Below are 13,975 nucleotides of genomic sequence, written 5' to 3' on the forward strand. Positions count from 1 at the left end.
TAAAGTTTGCAGAGGGTCCTGAATTTGTGCCATTTTTCAAGTACCTGAAAGTACTTGAATATGGTAATAGTAAAGTACCATTTACTTGCTGACCTACATACTGTGGATTTGCCTTTCAGGTTCTTATTTCTTCCACATTGTCTCTGCTTCAAGTGTTGGAATTAAGTGTACTGTTCATTATACCAGTTATGATCTTCCCACCCCCTGCTCAACCATGTTTTTAAATACATTTATTTCTGAGTCAGGACCTGGGCGGGGACTATCTTTTTTAAAAGATAAGTTGGTAGGTAGAAGGTTTGGGCAGAGGGAATGCCTGCATATACTGTTACTTCAGGTTCATCATCTTCCAGATGTCTTTATTAAAAAGCCCTTCAGGTTGTTCTTTCATGCCTTTTTACTGGAGGTATGACTATTGGATCAACCTGAAAGAAGCACTTTGTTCCATTTCTTCCCTGCTCTATCTAAAAGGGACATTCATTCCTATCGAGCATCAGTGAAATATGGACTTGAAGAACTACCAAGCCATGCTATGAGTGAGACATACAAGAAGACATCTCCCTGTTTCTCCTACACATTATAAGCATGTTCTGCTCTTGTCAAGGTATATGGATAGCTATTTATGTCATATGTGAAATCAGTTTTGAAATCTAGAAAGAACTTAAACCCATGGAGACATTAGCTCATGATCAGGTGTCTCAAGCATCCTTTCAAATTAGAATGGGTACAGGGAGAATATTCATAGTGCCAAGTGTGAAAATATATGGAGCAAACAATGTGGAATGAAAATGCAGTAAGAGATATGCATATTAATGAAAAACAAAAATCTGTTCAGAGTTGAGGTTTTATAATCGAAGTTAATTACAGTAAGAGAGCGTTTTAAGTTCAGTTTTTGTTAATTATGCCATTGTTGTGTAAAAGAGAGGTTAATTTTAATTACATATTTGTGTTGTATCTAATTTATTATAGCTGAAATTTGAATTCCATCACCACAGAACAGATGCTGTCCACTGTCATAAAATAAGATTTCATTTACTACATTAGCATTTGAAACTTATTACTGTTATGATGACTGACACTTTGTATTTATCTTGTGATTGATCCAGTAGGAAGATAAGCCTTGGCAGTATATTAAAAAAAAGTATTTAAAATGTCCTGGTTCATTCAAAATAGGCAAGTCAAATTCAGAAGCAATCTGGAATCATGAGAGTCTACAATTATCAGAAGACACATAAGTATCACTTTAATCAGAAGAGAAAATAAATGCATGAAAACACAGCTACATGGAACATAACTGCTTTGTAGAATGTTTTTTCTTTTTTCTTTCTTTTTGGTAATATTGTTTTAGAACTTTACAGTCTGAGTTACTCATACATGCCCAGAGACCAACAACTCTAAATTACCTTGTTCTGGTGTCGTCTTGAAACTGGACAGAGAGCTAGAGGAAGTGTTTAAAAGTTAGTCTGGGTGAGCACAACAGTAGGAATCCTGTGCTCACCACATGCTCCCAATGGTTGTGCCCAAATTCACAAAAATCAATAGGATTCAAATGTGAAAGTGTTAAGGAACAGGTCCAGTTAAGTTCACATTGGTCACTATCTTGTTTGCTTAATGTAGAAATGCTAAAATAAAAAGCAGTATAGTTTTAAAAAATGACAACAAAAGCCAACCGCAATGACCTGAAAAGGATATCGTAGCATTTAAAATGCTCAGTCTTTGGTAATTGCAGTTAATGACAAAGCTATTACCAACTTCAACACTGCAGAATGGAGCTTTTAAAAGAGAACCAAAGTTCTCATCAGCTCTTTTATGGACCTATTGAAGTACAGGGATATATGTCTGCACAACAGACATAGAGCATGCTGAATTGAAAATTCCCTTGGTAAAAAGCTCCTCAGTAAGCCTACTGATTTGTCAGAAAGGAAAGGATTTGTAGAAAAGTATTGATCTCATTAAAATTTATCCTAAAATTAAAAAAAAATGTAAAGGGAACCATGTAGTCCCATTTTCCATTTTGAAATTATTTTCATCATTGTTTAATTCAACTACATTTCTAATTAAAACTTAAATGTTAAGTTTTTTTCTGTTAACTCATACATTGTTTCATTATTCTAGAAAAGAAAATGTCTTCTCAGAAGGAAAACTTTCAATTTTAGCACAACGACAAAAGATTAGTTACAAACTAAGGTTCTGTTATCATGTACATCTGTAGGCATTCATAAGTATGCGTTAATGTTCTCAAAACTTTAATCTGGGGCTCTTCATTATATGCCATCGTATTTGAATACATATAACGTTTGAATACTTAATTTTAATTTTTTTTTATTTTTGGTGATGCTTGTATTTTGTTCTGCTGGTGAAAACAGCATATTGGGGCTTTGTCTTGTAAAACTGTATTTGTTTGATTATTAAGTTAATATTCTCTAAATAAATGAGAGCTCATAGGAGTATTGTGAAGCTGAAAAGAATGTTATTCTAAAAGATCTGAAGAATTTTCTACACTTTAAGGAATTGGTAAATATGGGTATGTGGGAGGCATCCATTTGTTGCAGTTATGATTTAAGCATCTGATAGCAAAATGTTGAGCAATTCACACATTTGTGGCTTTCTGGTTTTCTCTTCAGACCTTCCTTCTCAAAGATGATTTTTTCCTTTTTTTTTTTTTTTTAAGAATAATGTTAATTTAATCTGTGTCCTAGTCCATGAAATACTGACTTGCTTTTTTTGTTTGTTTGTTTTAATTCAAAAGAACAAATGTAAACAAGAAAACATTTCATTGTAAAGAGCTCATCTTCAGTTCAAGAGAACGGACTTAGAAAAAACTAGTTAGGATGTCCTTAACATTTTTCTAAAGAAGGACAGAAGCAAAATGTTCCAATAAGTTCCTTGCAAAACACTGAAAAGATAATTTGGTAATACTATGAGTGGATTATATTGTTCTTCTTCCCCTGATATGATCACTTACTGCAGCAGTTTCTTTTGAAAAGACAATTATAGTGCTCTGTTGTTGCTAAGAAAAGACTGATGAAGATTGGTGTTGCTTTTCCTCTCAGCCACTGTCAGCTGCTGCTCTTTAATGCTGCAGTCCCACTGCCAGTAAGCATTCACAGCCTCAATTTCCAGATGATCAGACCCTCCAGTGGCATCAATTGCTTTAGAAGGTAAAGTTACTTTACAGATGAGACCCCACTTGGAAGAGTTTGACCCATAAATTGATAATGAAAATTAATAATTAGCAGAGATTCATGAGATTCTTCATCAAAGATTAAACCTATGACAAAACAAATGGATGTTTTTCTTAATCTCAAGTTTCCCTGTACTAGCTAGAAAGGCAAAAATGATGACACCAATATGCAAACAATCTGTAATCAGACATAATTTTCAAGGGCTAGAATATTAATTAGACTATCAGTATAAGAACAGTTGTATGGTTATGTCCTCTTGATATCTCTAATATTACTTATTAACCTTACAATTGAGAGTACAATTCTTTTTCTCTGTCAGTCACATAACATTTTTAAAAGAGCTTGTAGTTTTACAGTTTGTCTTTTAGTCTTTGTTATTGAATCCATCCTTCCAGGAAAGAAAAAAAAAATGTGGTTGTCAACGCAAAAAGGAAGACATAGCTACTTGGTAGTGCAAAGAAATAACATTTGGATGATCGATTGTCTAAAACTCTTGCCCACTTTGAGGACTAGCTGTCATCATCTGTACCTGCAGTGAGTTAAAGGTAAAATATAGTCCTTGTCACATCAATAACCCATTTACATCCTGATTGTCAAAGCTACTGTCAAGAGGTGTTACCAGTTTGTAGTATCCAAGTAGCAAAACAGACTGCTTGAATTCCCACCAATTTGTTACATTCAAATTCTTTTCTATGGGCAAAAGCAACACATTGTGCATGCAGAGCCAAGAATTCAGTATTAGTCTAACCAGAGCCTTAACAGCCTAATCCATGATTATTCTGATCGAAATGACACTAATATTTCTATAGCTCAGATTAGAGCCAGTTGAAATGATACATATAGAAAAGTTCCAGTATCTATCCTTTCTCTTCTGGTGCTATACTCACCTCTGGGACGGCTGGCAGATGGTCCCTGCCTGCTGGGGGGATATGAGGAGTCATCATCACCCTTCCCAGAGGCATTTTGATGTGTTTGCCAGCATGCTCTACACCTTCCTCTTTCATCACAGGTTTGCAGTCCCACCCTACATCCCAGTTTTCTATATAAAGTGAATTGGGTGTTTCTATACATTGAGTAAATGTTCTGCATCCTCTTTGCTACTCCTAGTTTGCCCAGCTCTTAAGGTTGCATTCCTATGCTGACCACCAATTGACTACTGATAGCTTTTTATACACTTGGGACCTCCAGTATTAACTTGTAATTGCACCTTCAAGTCCTCTGCTGTCAGCCCATGCCTGTACTCCTCCATGCTCTGTATGTAGTCTTCAATAGTCTTCCAGATGTTCAGACTAAACATAGTAGTAAGAATTAGAAAATTGCTGGTACAGCCAAATAAGCTTAGTCCAGAAAAAGTCCAAGTCCCTAGTTACCTCAAAGTAAAGCCTGTGGCCTCCTGCAAGCAATGGCAATGCCATATTTTCTGGTCTACAAGGCCATAGAGGTGAGTAGTTGCTTCAGTGATCAAGAGGTCAGAATACACTGGGGACCTGCATAAGCAGGATAAGTGCAAGAATTATTTCTGCTTATGCCTTTTTGTAGTGCTCCTTCTTTTCCCTTCTATTCCTAGACCCACTCATGTGTTAAGTTATTTGGGAGAAATGAATTATAAAAGTGAAGGAGCCAGTTCAAAGTGTTGCAAGGTTCAGTCAGGCATCTCTATCTTGTTTTGAAGGGTGTGGGGGAAAATAACAAGGATGTTAGGTAGTTAATTCATGGGAAAAAAATATCTTAAAAAACCCTCAAACAACCCACAATTAAATAGAGCAAATAGAGAAGATATGACTGTGGAGGCAGAGAGAAGTATGGTACAATCCATGGGAATGAGTGACTAGATTAGCAGCAGTCTTTGGTATTTTGGAGACAATCTCATGAAAAAATGTTCTTCCATCTCCAAAAACCCAAATATGAATGTTCCCTCTGAGCAGTCCTCCCTAACCTGCGGGAGAAGGCAGCAAAATAATTCCTAGCAATACTTGCCAAAGGTAACATGAACACTCTGCACGAAGGCACACATGGTAATGCAAAATGCAAGTTAACAGCTTTCTGTGTCATATCCTAATTGTGAACCTGACTGGATGGACGTCACCTCACAGGGTTTATCTGCTTAAAATCCCTCTTTATTTCTAGCCAGGTTTTCATTGTAGTGATAATTCACTGATTATATAGAAAAATCATGAAGTATACATCGGATGATTTTCATGTGGGAAAAGAATTAAACTAAGACCTTCCAATAATTTTTTTTGTATTTGAAGCTACATAGGAAAGGCTCAAGATATTCCTAAGAGTATTCCCTAGGTCTTTCTCTGATTTTAGTAATTTCAAACTGTAATTAATATTTTTCTGAAGTATAAGTAAATATTCAAGTGTTGATGTTTAAAATTGGCTTCTTATTTGGCCCTCACAGTTTGGCATCTACAGTCAGTACAATTTTAACATAGGGACAAAAATATTGACAGGTACAAGTACCCATAGGTATTTAACCATGTATTGCTCAGGGTCAGGACTGTTAACTACTAACATTAAGCTTAACATTGCTTCAGGTGAAATGTTTCTCAAAAGAAAAGACCAATCCTCCAGAAGCAGTTATTGTTATGGTTTGCATTACATTTAACAACAGCTACAATGAGAATGTTTTGACAGAAATCACATCTGTCTCAAAATTTCCTGCACACAGCTGGATGCTAGAAGTTTCCAAGTAGCAACTGACTGCTTGGAAAAAATCAGGAACAAAGTGAATCCTCATGCAACTGATGAAATTTAACATATTTATATAATGTATTCCACTTTCAAGATGCCACACAAACATTTAGATAATACTAAATACAAGGAAACCTCCAGTATACACAAGATGATCCTAATTGTCTGCTTTTTTTTACCTCCAAATGGGAAACAAACTTGTTTTCATTTTCAACTATTTCAAAGCCCTTTGCAAATGCAGAATAACAAAAGTATATCATACTAATATAGATAAAAGAAGTATAGAAGCCTTGATCCTCTAATTCATACCTTCTAAGGCCTGGGAGCTATTAGTAGTTTTGGTTGGATTTTGCTAAAATGATCTAACCAATTTATACTAACTACCCAGTCTTCTTTCTTAAAAAAACTTACCTTTTAATAATGGGGTGATTCAATGGACAGAGAGTCACTATTGCTGCTCTCAGGAAATAGACTGGTACCTAACTGGAAACCTGGAAATGTATCTATATAGAAGTCCTGTTTGGATGTAATCAAATATGACAAAACCATTTACCTAATGGAAAAAGTTATGATTTTCTCTAAGAAATGGGAATCAGCTTTATCTTTACTTGCAAGGGAAGAAGCTATTAGGATTAAGACACCTCTCATTCCACAACAGTCAGGACTAATTTACTGAAGTGATGGGAACAAGCCATTGCAAGATGATGTATGCAAAATGTCTTTGCTTCTTTTACCCTTGCACAGACTTCTTGCACAGTCTGTCGTCCATGGTGATGCCGTTCAATTTTATTTTACTTGAAGGTGGGGAACTATTTTGTTTAAGGCTAATTTGAGTTTCTACCACTTCCTGTGATCTGTAAGTATTTGAACAACAGTTTATTGGCCGTTTCTCCTCTCTTCTTCAGAAGGTCAGCATCATTTTCTTTAAAGGACTGCAGTGGGACTACCTGGGTAGGCTATCAATAGGGTGCAAAAGAGAACTCTGCAATCAGTGCTTCAGAGAACAGACAAGGGTTAAAAAAAAAGATAAAAATGTTCAAGAACTCCGTGTGACTCAGTGCTCTGCCCTTCCTGTTCATTCTCTGGATGGATTTTGGTTGGCATAAATCTTCTGAAGTTATTTCTTCAAGCAGGTACTCCCTTTCATATCCACATAATAAAAATGTTGATGAGACATAGATATTTTCACAACCAGAGTCCCTTTATGCAGACAAATTATTTCGATAAACAGTTGTCCAGAATCTTATTATCACCCTTTGATTAATGTATGCTGTTATAATGAGAGCCTTTTCCAGCAAATGTCAAAGATGAGCTCTTTTTGAATGTATTGGAACTAATATTGATTCTGTTTGATTAAGCAACTAAAAAGTTGTCTCAGAAAAATTTAAATATAGGCACAATACAGTTGTGAAATCAATACCTTCAGGTAAAGAAAGAATATAGTTAGCAAACTCTTATATAGATGCTTAGATAATGTCATCAGTCTTAGAGATGATATCAGAATTCAGTTTACTTTTCTAAAAGCAGCTTAAGCGAGTAATTGTAACTTCAGTGGTATGTAAATGTACAGCACATTTTCTGCTCTTTCTTTTGTGCTTATTCTTAGTTGGTGTGTCTGCATGGTAACAACACTGAGGATCTCAGCTCTTGTGGAAAGCAGGTGGGTCTGGGCTGGTAAATCATAATGCAACTTGTTGATGAACCTGCGTGTAAGAATCCTGACCCTAGTGGAGTTTTAGCTTGAAACCAGTTTTTTAAGTTACCTATAAAAAACTCAGCACATGAAAGCTGAGGGTCAACATCTTTTTGTTGAGCCCAAAGGCAAAAGAAGTGAGAGAGAAGTAAAATTTAGCTTGCCGGTATTACAAACTAGATAAGGAGAAAGGCGTATGTATAGCCCAACTTCTCTCACCATTTAATCATGCCACTGTTTGGACTAGCTCTAACAGGGAAGTCCTGTGCTGCTGCCCAAGGTTCCAGTAGAGCTGAGGCTGAAGTCTGAACCTCCTTCTTCCTAACTACTGGGAACCAGTTTTCTTTAGGCTTTTTTAAAAAAAACCTGGGAATGGCATTTTGCCAGCCACTGAAGTTCACATATCTCAATCTTCTTGTGTGGTTAATCTATCAAAAATGCCCTTTAAAACCCTCCAGTCTGCCATCCGGTCTTTGTCTCTGTCATGAAGACTAACGTTACTCCCATACTAGCCCACTACCAGAAAGAGACTACAGTTAGTTCGCAGCCAAATAAAAAGTTTTAAGAGATCAGTGACCTGTTGTGGTTTTATTTAGACACTTCATTCTGTGCCTTCCTTCGTTCTTTTGTAGACTTATCCCTTAATAAATAGCTCTGAACCTTCGCCGCCTTTGAACATGCACTTACACTCCTTAATTACTTAGACTCTTTTAGAACGCATTCATTAACACTGGATGGAAAGTTACAAAATGTAAGAAATATGTAAAATCAGTTTCACAATGCATCACATGCAGTGCAGTGTCAGGGACCTACAAACAGTTCCTGTGAAAAAAAATAATTACATGGAAGTGAATTTTAGCAGAACAAGAGATATAATTTACAGAGTTATTTTGAAGTGAGATACTTTGAAGATCAAAGAGCTATCCCTTTATAGCTTTTAATATAATAAGAAAAAAAGAAATAATTTATTTTCTAAACATTTATTTTGGAATTATAGTGCATAGCTAAGCCTGTGCAGAAACTGGTTTTATTTTCCATTAGAAATAACTAAATAAAATATAATTAAAAAGTAATTTTCTTTTGGAAAAAATGAGCAAAGGAAAAAGAAACTGTCAGCTGATATCTAAGTGAAATTTAATCTGTGAAATCATTGCTGCCTGCCATCTCAGATCTATCTTGTCCATTATGAAATACTGCTAAAGCATGTTTATCTTTAGCATTTAAGATGAACAATGTTTTATAACGGAGACAGTGACTACTGCAGCAATGCATGAAACACCACGTGCATTTCATGTTCATTTTGCCAGGTATTAGCATGAAAATAATCTGTGCTTTTAAACAAAATGGGTATTTTGTTATGATAGCTGTATGTACAGATGCTAACTACTACTGGTTTTAAACCACTGCTTATTGACTCTAACTGACTTAATCAAACTATCCTTCTGAAACCTACACTCCACTCCAAACGTTACAGATTGCTACAAGTTTCTCCAGACCATAAGATAAGATAGTTATTTTATCATTCAGGTCACATTAGAGAGCTTGCCAATTTTCCCAAGTTGTTGATATGTTCGAGAGGAGAGTAGCTACAGACTTCAGTGAAAATCTGTATAACTCTGCAGTCAAAATAAATAGATAGATAGATAGATAGATAGATAGATAGATAGATAGATAATCTGCCTACAAATTAAACCCACCTTAAGCTGGTTAAGCTGGAAGCTGAAAACTGCCCCCAGATTATAGGGTCTTTATTTTGCCACTTAATTCTAGTAACATAACAGGATTTTTACAGACTGTGTATGAAAGCAATTTAAAAAAATCACAGCTTTGCACAATACCATGGGTAATTATTGGTGAAGTTTATAAACCTTCTGATCAGTTTGAGCCTGCACAGAGGCAATAAGCCCCAAACAGTGCATAAATTGTGAAGTGAAGGAAAATGTAATCTTTTTATTGCTCAAATACTTATTGAACTCATTTCAAAGGTTAGTATTCCTTGTCTTGTTGTATAATGACTGTCCAAAAAAAAAAACCACCACCAACCAAATAAATGAAAAAGAAACAAACAAAAAAAAGATCTATACTATCCTAACCTAAAGGAGTAAGGCAGGACAATCTGTGGCACCAGTTAGTTAGCTGTATCTTGTGTTTTTTGGGAGGGGGGGTGGAGAAAGAGACAGCACACTGCAGAAAAAAATGAAAATGCTGGCTTATATGGCTTTCCAAAGAATTCAGAGCATGAATCCTTGATTCCTTTCAGAGTAGTTTAGAAAAAGAAGTAACAAAATACCAAATAAAAGCTGACCAAAGTAGCTTTTATGTCTTTATTATTCCATACATGACAACATGCTGTGTATACCTATTAGTGCACAGGGTTTTGGGTACCTGCATATACACAGTTGGTGATTAGTATTGCCTAAAAGAGATTTTATCCCATGGATATGTTATTTACTTAATGTTGGCAATATGCATAGAGAACATCTAGTGTGCATGGGGCTGACTGCTGTTTGGTATTCATGCATATGCAATTAATGCAGGAACATTCTCCATTACAGGCCCCATGAATGGACGAAATAGCTGCCAGTGCTTGTAATTTGTCTTCATTTTCCAACATTGCTAAAGTGCCTGTAAAGTTAAATATTTAACCACACAATGATTTCCAGAAATGTGTAGGTCAGTGAGAGGAAAATTCAGGCAAACAGTAGAAGATTATTTCTACATAGTCATATTCAAAACAACAAGCTGTTTTTTATCTTGTGCTTGTCAGCTCTTCCACATTGCTTATTGGCTATTAGATTTCACAAGTTTCAAGTCACATTATTTATTCATCCTAAAAACTTGGTGCTCTGTATTTGCTTGCCTGTGTTGATACCGTGATATCTCACTGCCTTTGCGTTATGCATAATAGATACCTGTCAGAAGGTGCAGCACTGACATGCACAGGTGTTTCTGAATGCAACTATACGTGTGCTTACTGTTTGCTGTGGTGACATGTGATATGTTGTTTTAAATCTCCTCTTGTCATAAAGGAAGGTACTAGCATAGCATCTAAACAAACATTTCTCCTACATTGTTCACCTTTCTTTAAGGAACAGCTAAGACTTTCTGTTTATTTTGCAAGCTTCTGTCAATCTGATGGACAGTTTTCTTTTCCATTTGGGGATAATTTCTGGGATCCCTCATGTCTTTACTCCTTTCATTTTAAGTTCTGAAAGAGAGGAACATGTTTCAGAAATTTACAGACAACAGATGGCAGGAGAAACCGAAACAGAAGGAGAGTGAAGCGATCAGAGAAGGGGCATAGATCTCTTTGTTATAACACAGTGCTAACTCACCTTGGGATGCTGTATCTCTTCTTTATCCAGTAAAAGTGCCCAAAAGCAAAAAGCTGCCGCCTTAGTGTTACAAGGAAAATAGATCTTCCTTACCTGTAGTCTCTCTGACTACAGAACCTCCATCTAAAACTGTCTTTGGAAGGTGGTGAGCAGTCTTTCTGTCTGGGAAAAAGCCAACTGTGAGAAGAAGGGACTGCAGCAGCCCACACATCACTCACTATACATTACAGGCTTTCTGCACACATAGTCATCATCCCAGGACTGGACAGGTTTACTGTGAAGGTGCTGGTCACTCATTATGTGTGAAAAGCATGGGATTTGAGTCATTATGGGGAGGAATAATGCATTAATTAATCATATGAATTAATCCTTTCATTGGGCAGAGAAAGAATCCAAGGAGAGCATCAAATTTGTCTGATGTGGATAGTTCCCTTGCCCAAGTGATACTATGAGGCAACAGGAAATGGGGACCTGACCAAAGCTGGAGAAGGAGAATATTTGCAGAGGAACCTCAAAATAATTCAAGGGTCTCATTCAGTCATATCTTTCTGCTGCATCAACATCAAAGAGGATTACACTGCCAAGTCACTTTTGTTATTGCTGACATTAACACAAAGGAACACAGCACTTCAGCAGTGGATTCCCTTACTTCTTTATTATAGCTGTAATAGCGGCTTCTGGGCTGGGTGAAATCATGCCCTAGCAGGGAGGTGAATCTGCCCAAACTATGGATTTGAGAACCATTAGCAGTTTTCTGGAGGAGAAAAGTGGCTACTCCAGGGTGGGGAATTTACCAACAGTTTCACTAGGAGTTATTTGCTTTGGGTCAGAAGATGGGCTGGATAAACTCAGGATGTTTGTTCTGGATCTTTGAATTGAATCACATCATTGCATCACACTGCATTACAACAGTTAAGGCTCTGTTAATCTCCAACCTTTTTTTACTATTAGAGAAAGAGAGACAAATAGACCACCTGTCAACTGGTAACTACTGAATTTCCCAATTGTCTTCCAGATTTCAATGATTATTGAAATTTTAGGTATGTTGCGCACAAAGAATATGATCTAAAATGCATTATTTATTTTTTAAAAAAAACTTTATGTATAATGAAATCTTTTATCAGAATACTGTCAAGGCAGTAAAAAACATTAACAGAAAGTGGAAGAAGTTCAAGATATCAATCAGATACTCAAAAAGAGGATTCCATGAAGAAAAATGTTACACTGGTCAGGAAGCTATCCTGTTCAGAAGTGAAACCTTCTATGGATCATCATTTTAAAAAATAAGTGTATGAAAGTGGTTATTAGATGACAATGTATATCAGTCACAAAAATCAGTAGAAAGAATCAATGAAATATCAATAGTGAGTATGAGGAGGATAATAATAATATCTTTTTTTCTTAAATGTCAGGAAGAAAACCAATAGTCAGTATAATGTTCTGAGTTCAGTGGTGGGGAGGGAAAGAAGACAGAGTGTACAGGAGAAGCAAAATATTTTGCCACTTGCTGCTTCTCTGGGCAAGGATTAGTTTCTCTTTATTGTGGGAGCACACAAAAGCTAGCATATAGTTGAACACAGCTCCAGTTTTTTTGCTGGTAACTTTTGCAGATGTGCAGTAATAAATAACAAATTGAATGGGTTATTGTCAGAGGGATTTGAGCCATCTGGTTGAATGAACACAATTTGACAAAATATTTCACTAGAATGAAAAGTAAGGAAGAATGTGCACTGGATACTACAAAAGCAAGATTCTCCTAGAGAAGGAGTGGCTTAGGGACTCTCAGAAATCTCCTTGCAGGCAGAGCAAATGGTTTAATACAATCAAAACTTTAAAAAGTGATTGTAGATAGTGGAAATGGGGTATCAGCCTCAATCAAGGCATGGGAAGAGGTTTTAAGTGGAAACCAGGGAGGGTGACTACTGACACCCAGTCCCCAGTCATTTGACATCCCATTTGATTTTGCTGCTGTGTCGTGGAGGTCTTGTTTCATCTTCTCTCATTTTGCTTTTGCTGAATTTTCATGCTTCATTTAGCTTTTATGGTGCTTAGCTATTTACAGTGCATGGATAAAGACAACCGGAAACTAGTGTGGAAACACAATACACAATGTGTGTGCAGCAGAGCAATTAGAAAGTCATATTATGGCATTTCTTTGTACAGAAATACTCAAATGTTTGCTAATACTACAGTCTTGCTCAGGGAGATTTGTTATGTGATGGACATCAGTACAAAATGCCTATAAATGCCTATCTTAAAAATTCAAATGTTTACTTCTAATTTTGGTAATCACCCAGTACATTAGTCATGCTTTTATATTTTAGCTTTTTCTGAATGCTTGTCAAGAAATGAAGTTTTGCTTTATTGCAAGCAATTAACTTGAACAATACTCTTCAGCCAGGACAATTTGGAGCACTCACTATTTCTTGCACTGTGAACCTTTGATCTCCCTCCCCCCAGTTTCTCCTAATTACTGCACCAGCTAGAACAAACCAATTTGTTTTGTTGCAAGCTCTGTGTGATTATCTTCCATGGGCATGCATGTGAACACAGCCAAGCTACACAAGGGCTGATAAATGAGCCATTTATTTGATACAGTAATAATCAGATTTATCAAAGGCCTGTACATTGGCTGCATTACAGATATATTAATCAGAAAGCTTGTGCTGAACTTCCTCAAGGTGACAACTTGCTAGGTCCTTCCTGAAAGCCTATTTTCTTCTGTGCTAAGTATAATACTTTGATAATTGTAATCTTTTGTGAACAACATTTAAGCCACCTTGAAAAGACTTTACGTTTGCCTCAGACCATTTTTTAGGCAGCATTCAGGTACTGATTAGGTTTTTCCAGCTAAGTGTTTTTCTTGACATGTATGGAACTTATTGAGTGCCCTTGTCAGCATTTGCCCTCTTAACCTGCCATTTTAAAAAGGGATGAGAAATTAACACAGGATTCAAAAGGAGGGATGTACTTGCATGAACCTTGCTTTGGCAGCTTGTTTTTTGGTACTCACATGACCAAAACCCCTTCCCTTGCGCTCAGAATTTTTAGACAATCAGTATGGGTGG

The sequence above is a fragment of the Harpia harpyja genome, chromosome Z (genome assembly GCF_026419915.1).
Source record: "Harpia harpyja isolate bHarHar1 chromosome Z, bHarHar1 primary haplotype, whole genome shotgun sequence".
Lineage (NCBI taxonomy): Eukaryota > Metazoa > Chordata > Aves > Accipitriformes > Accipitridae > Harpia > Harpia harpyja.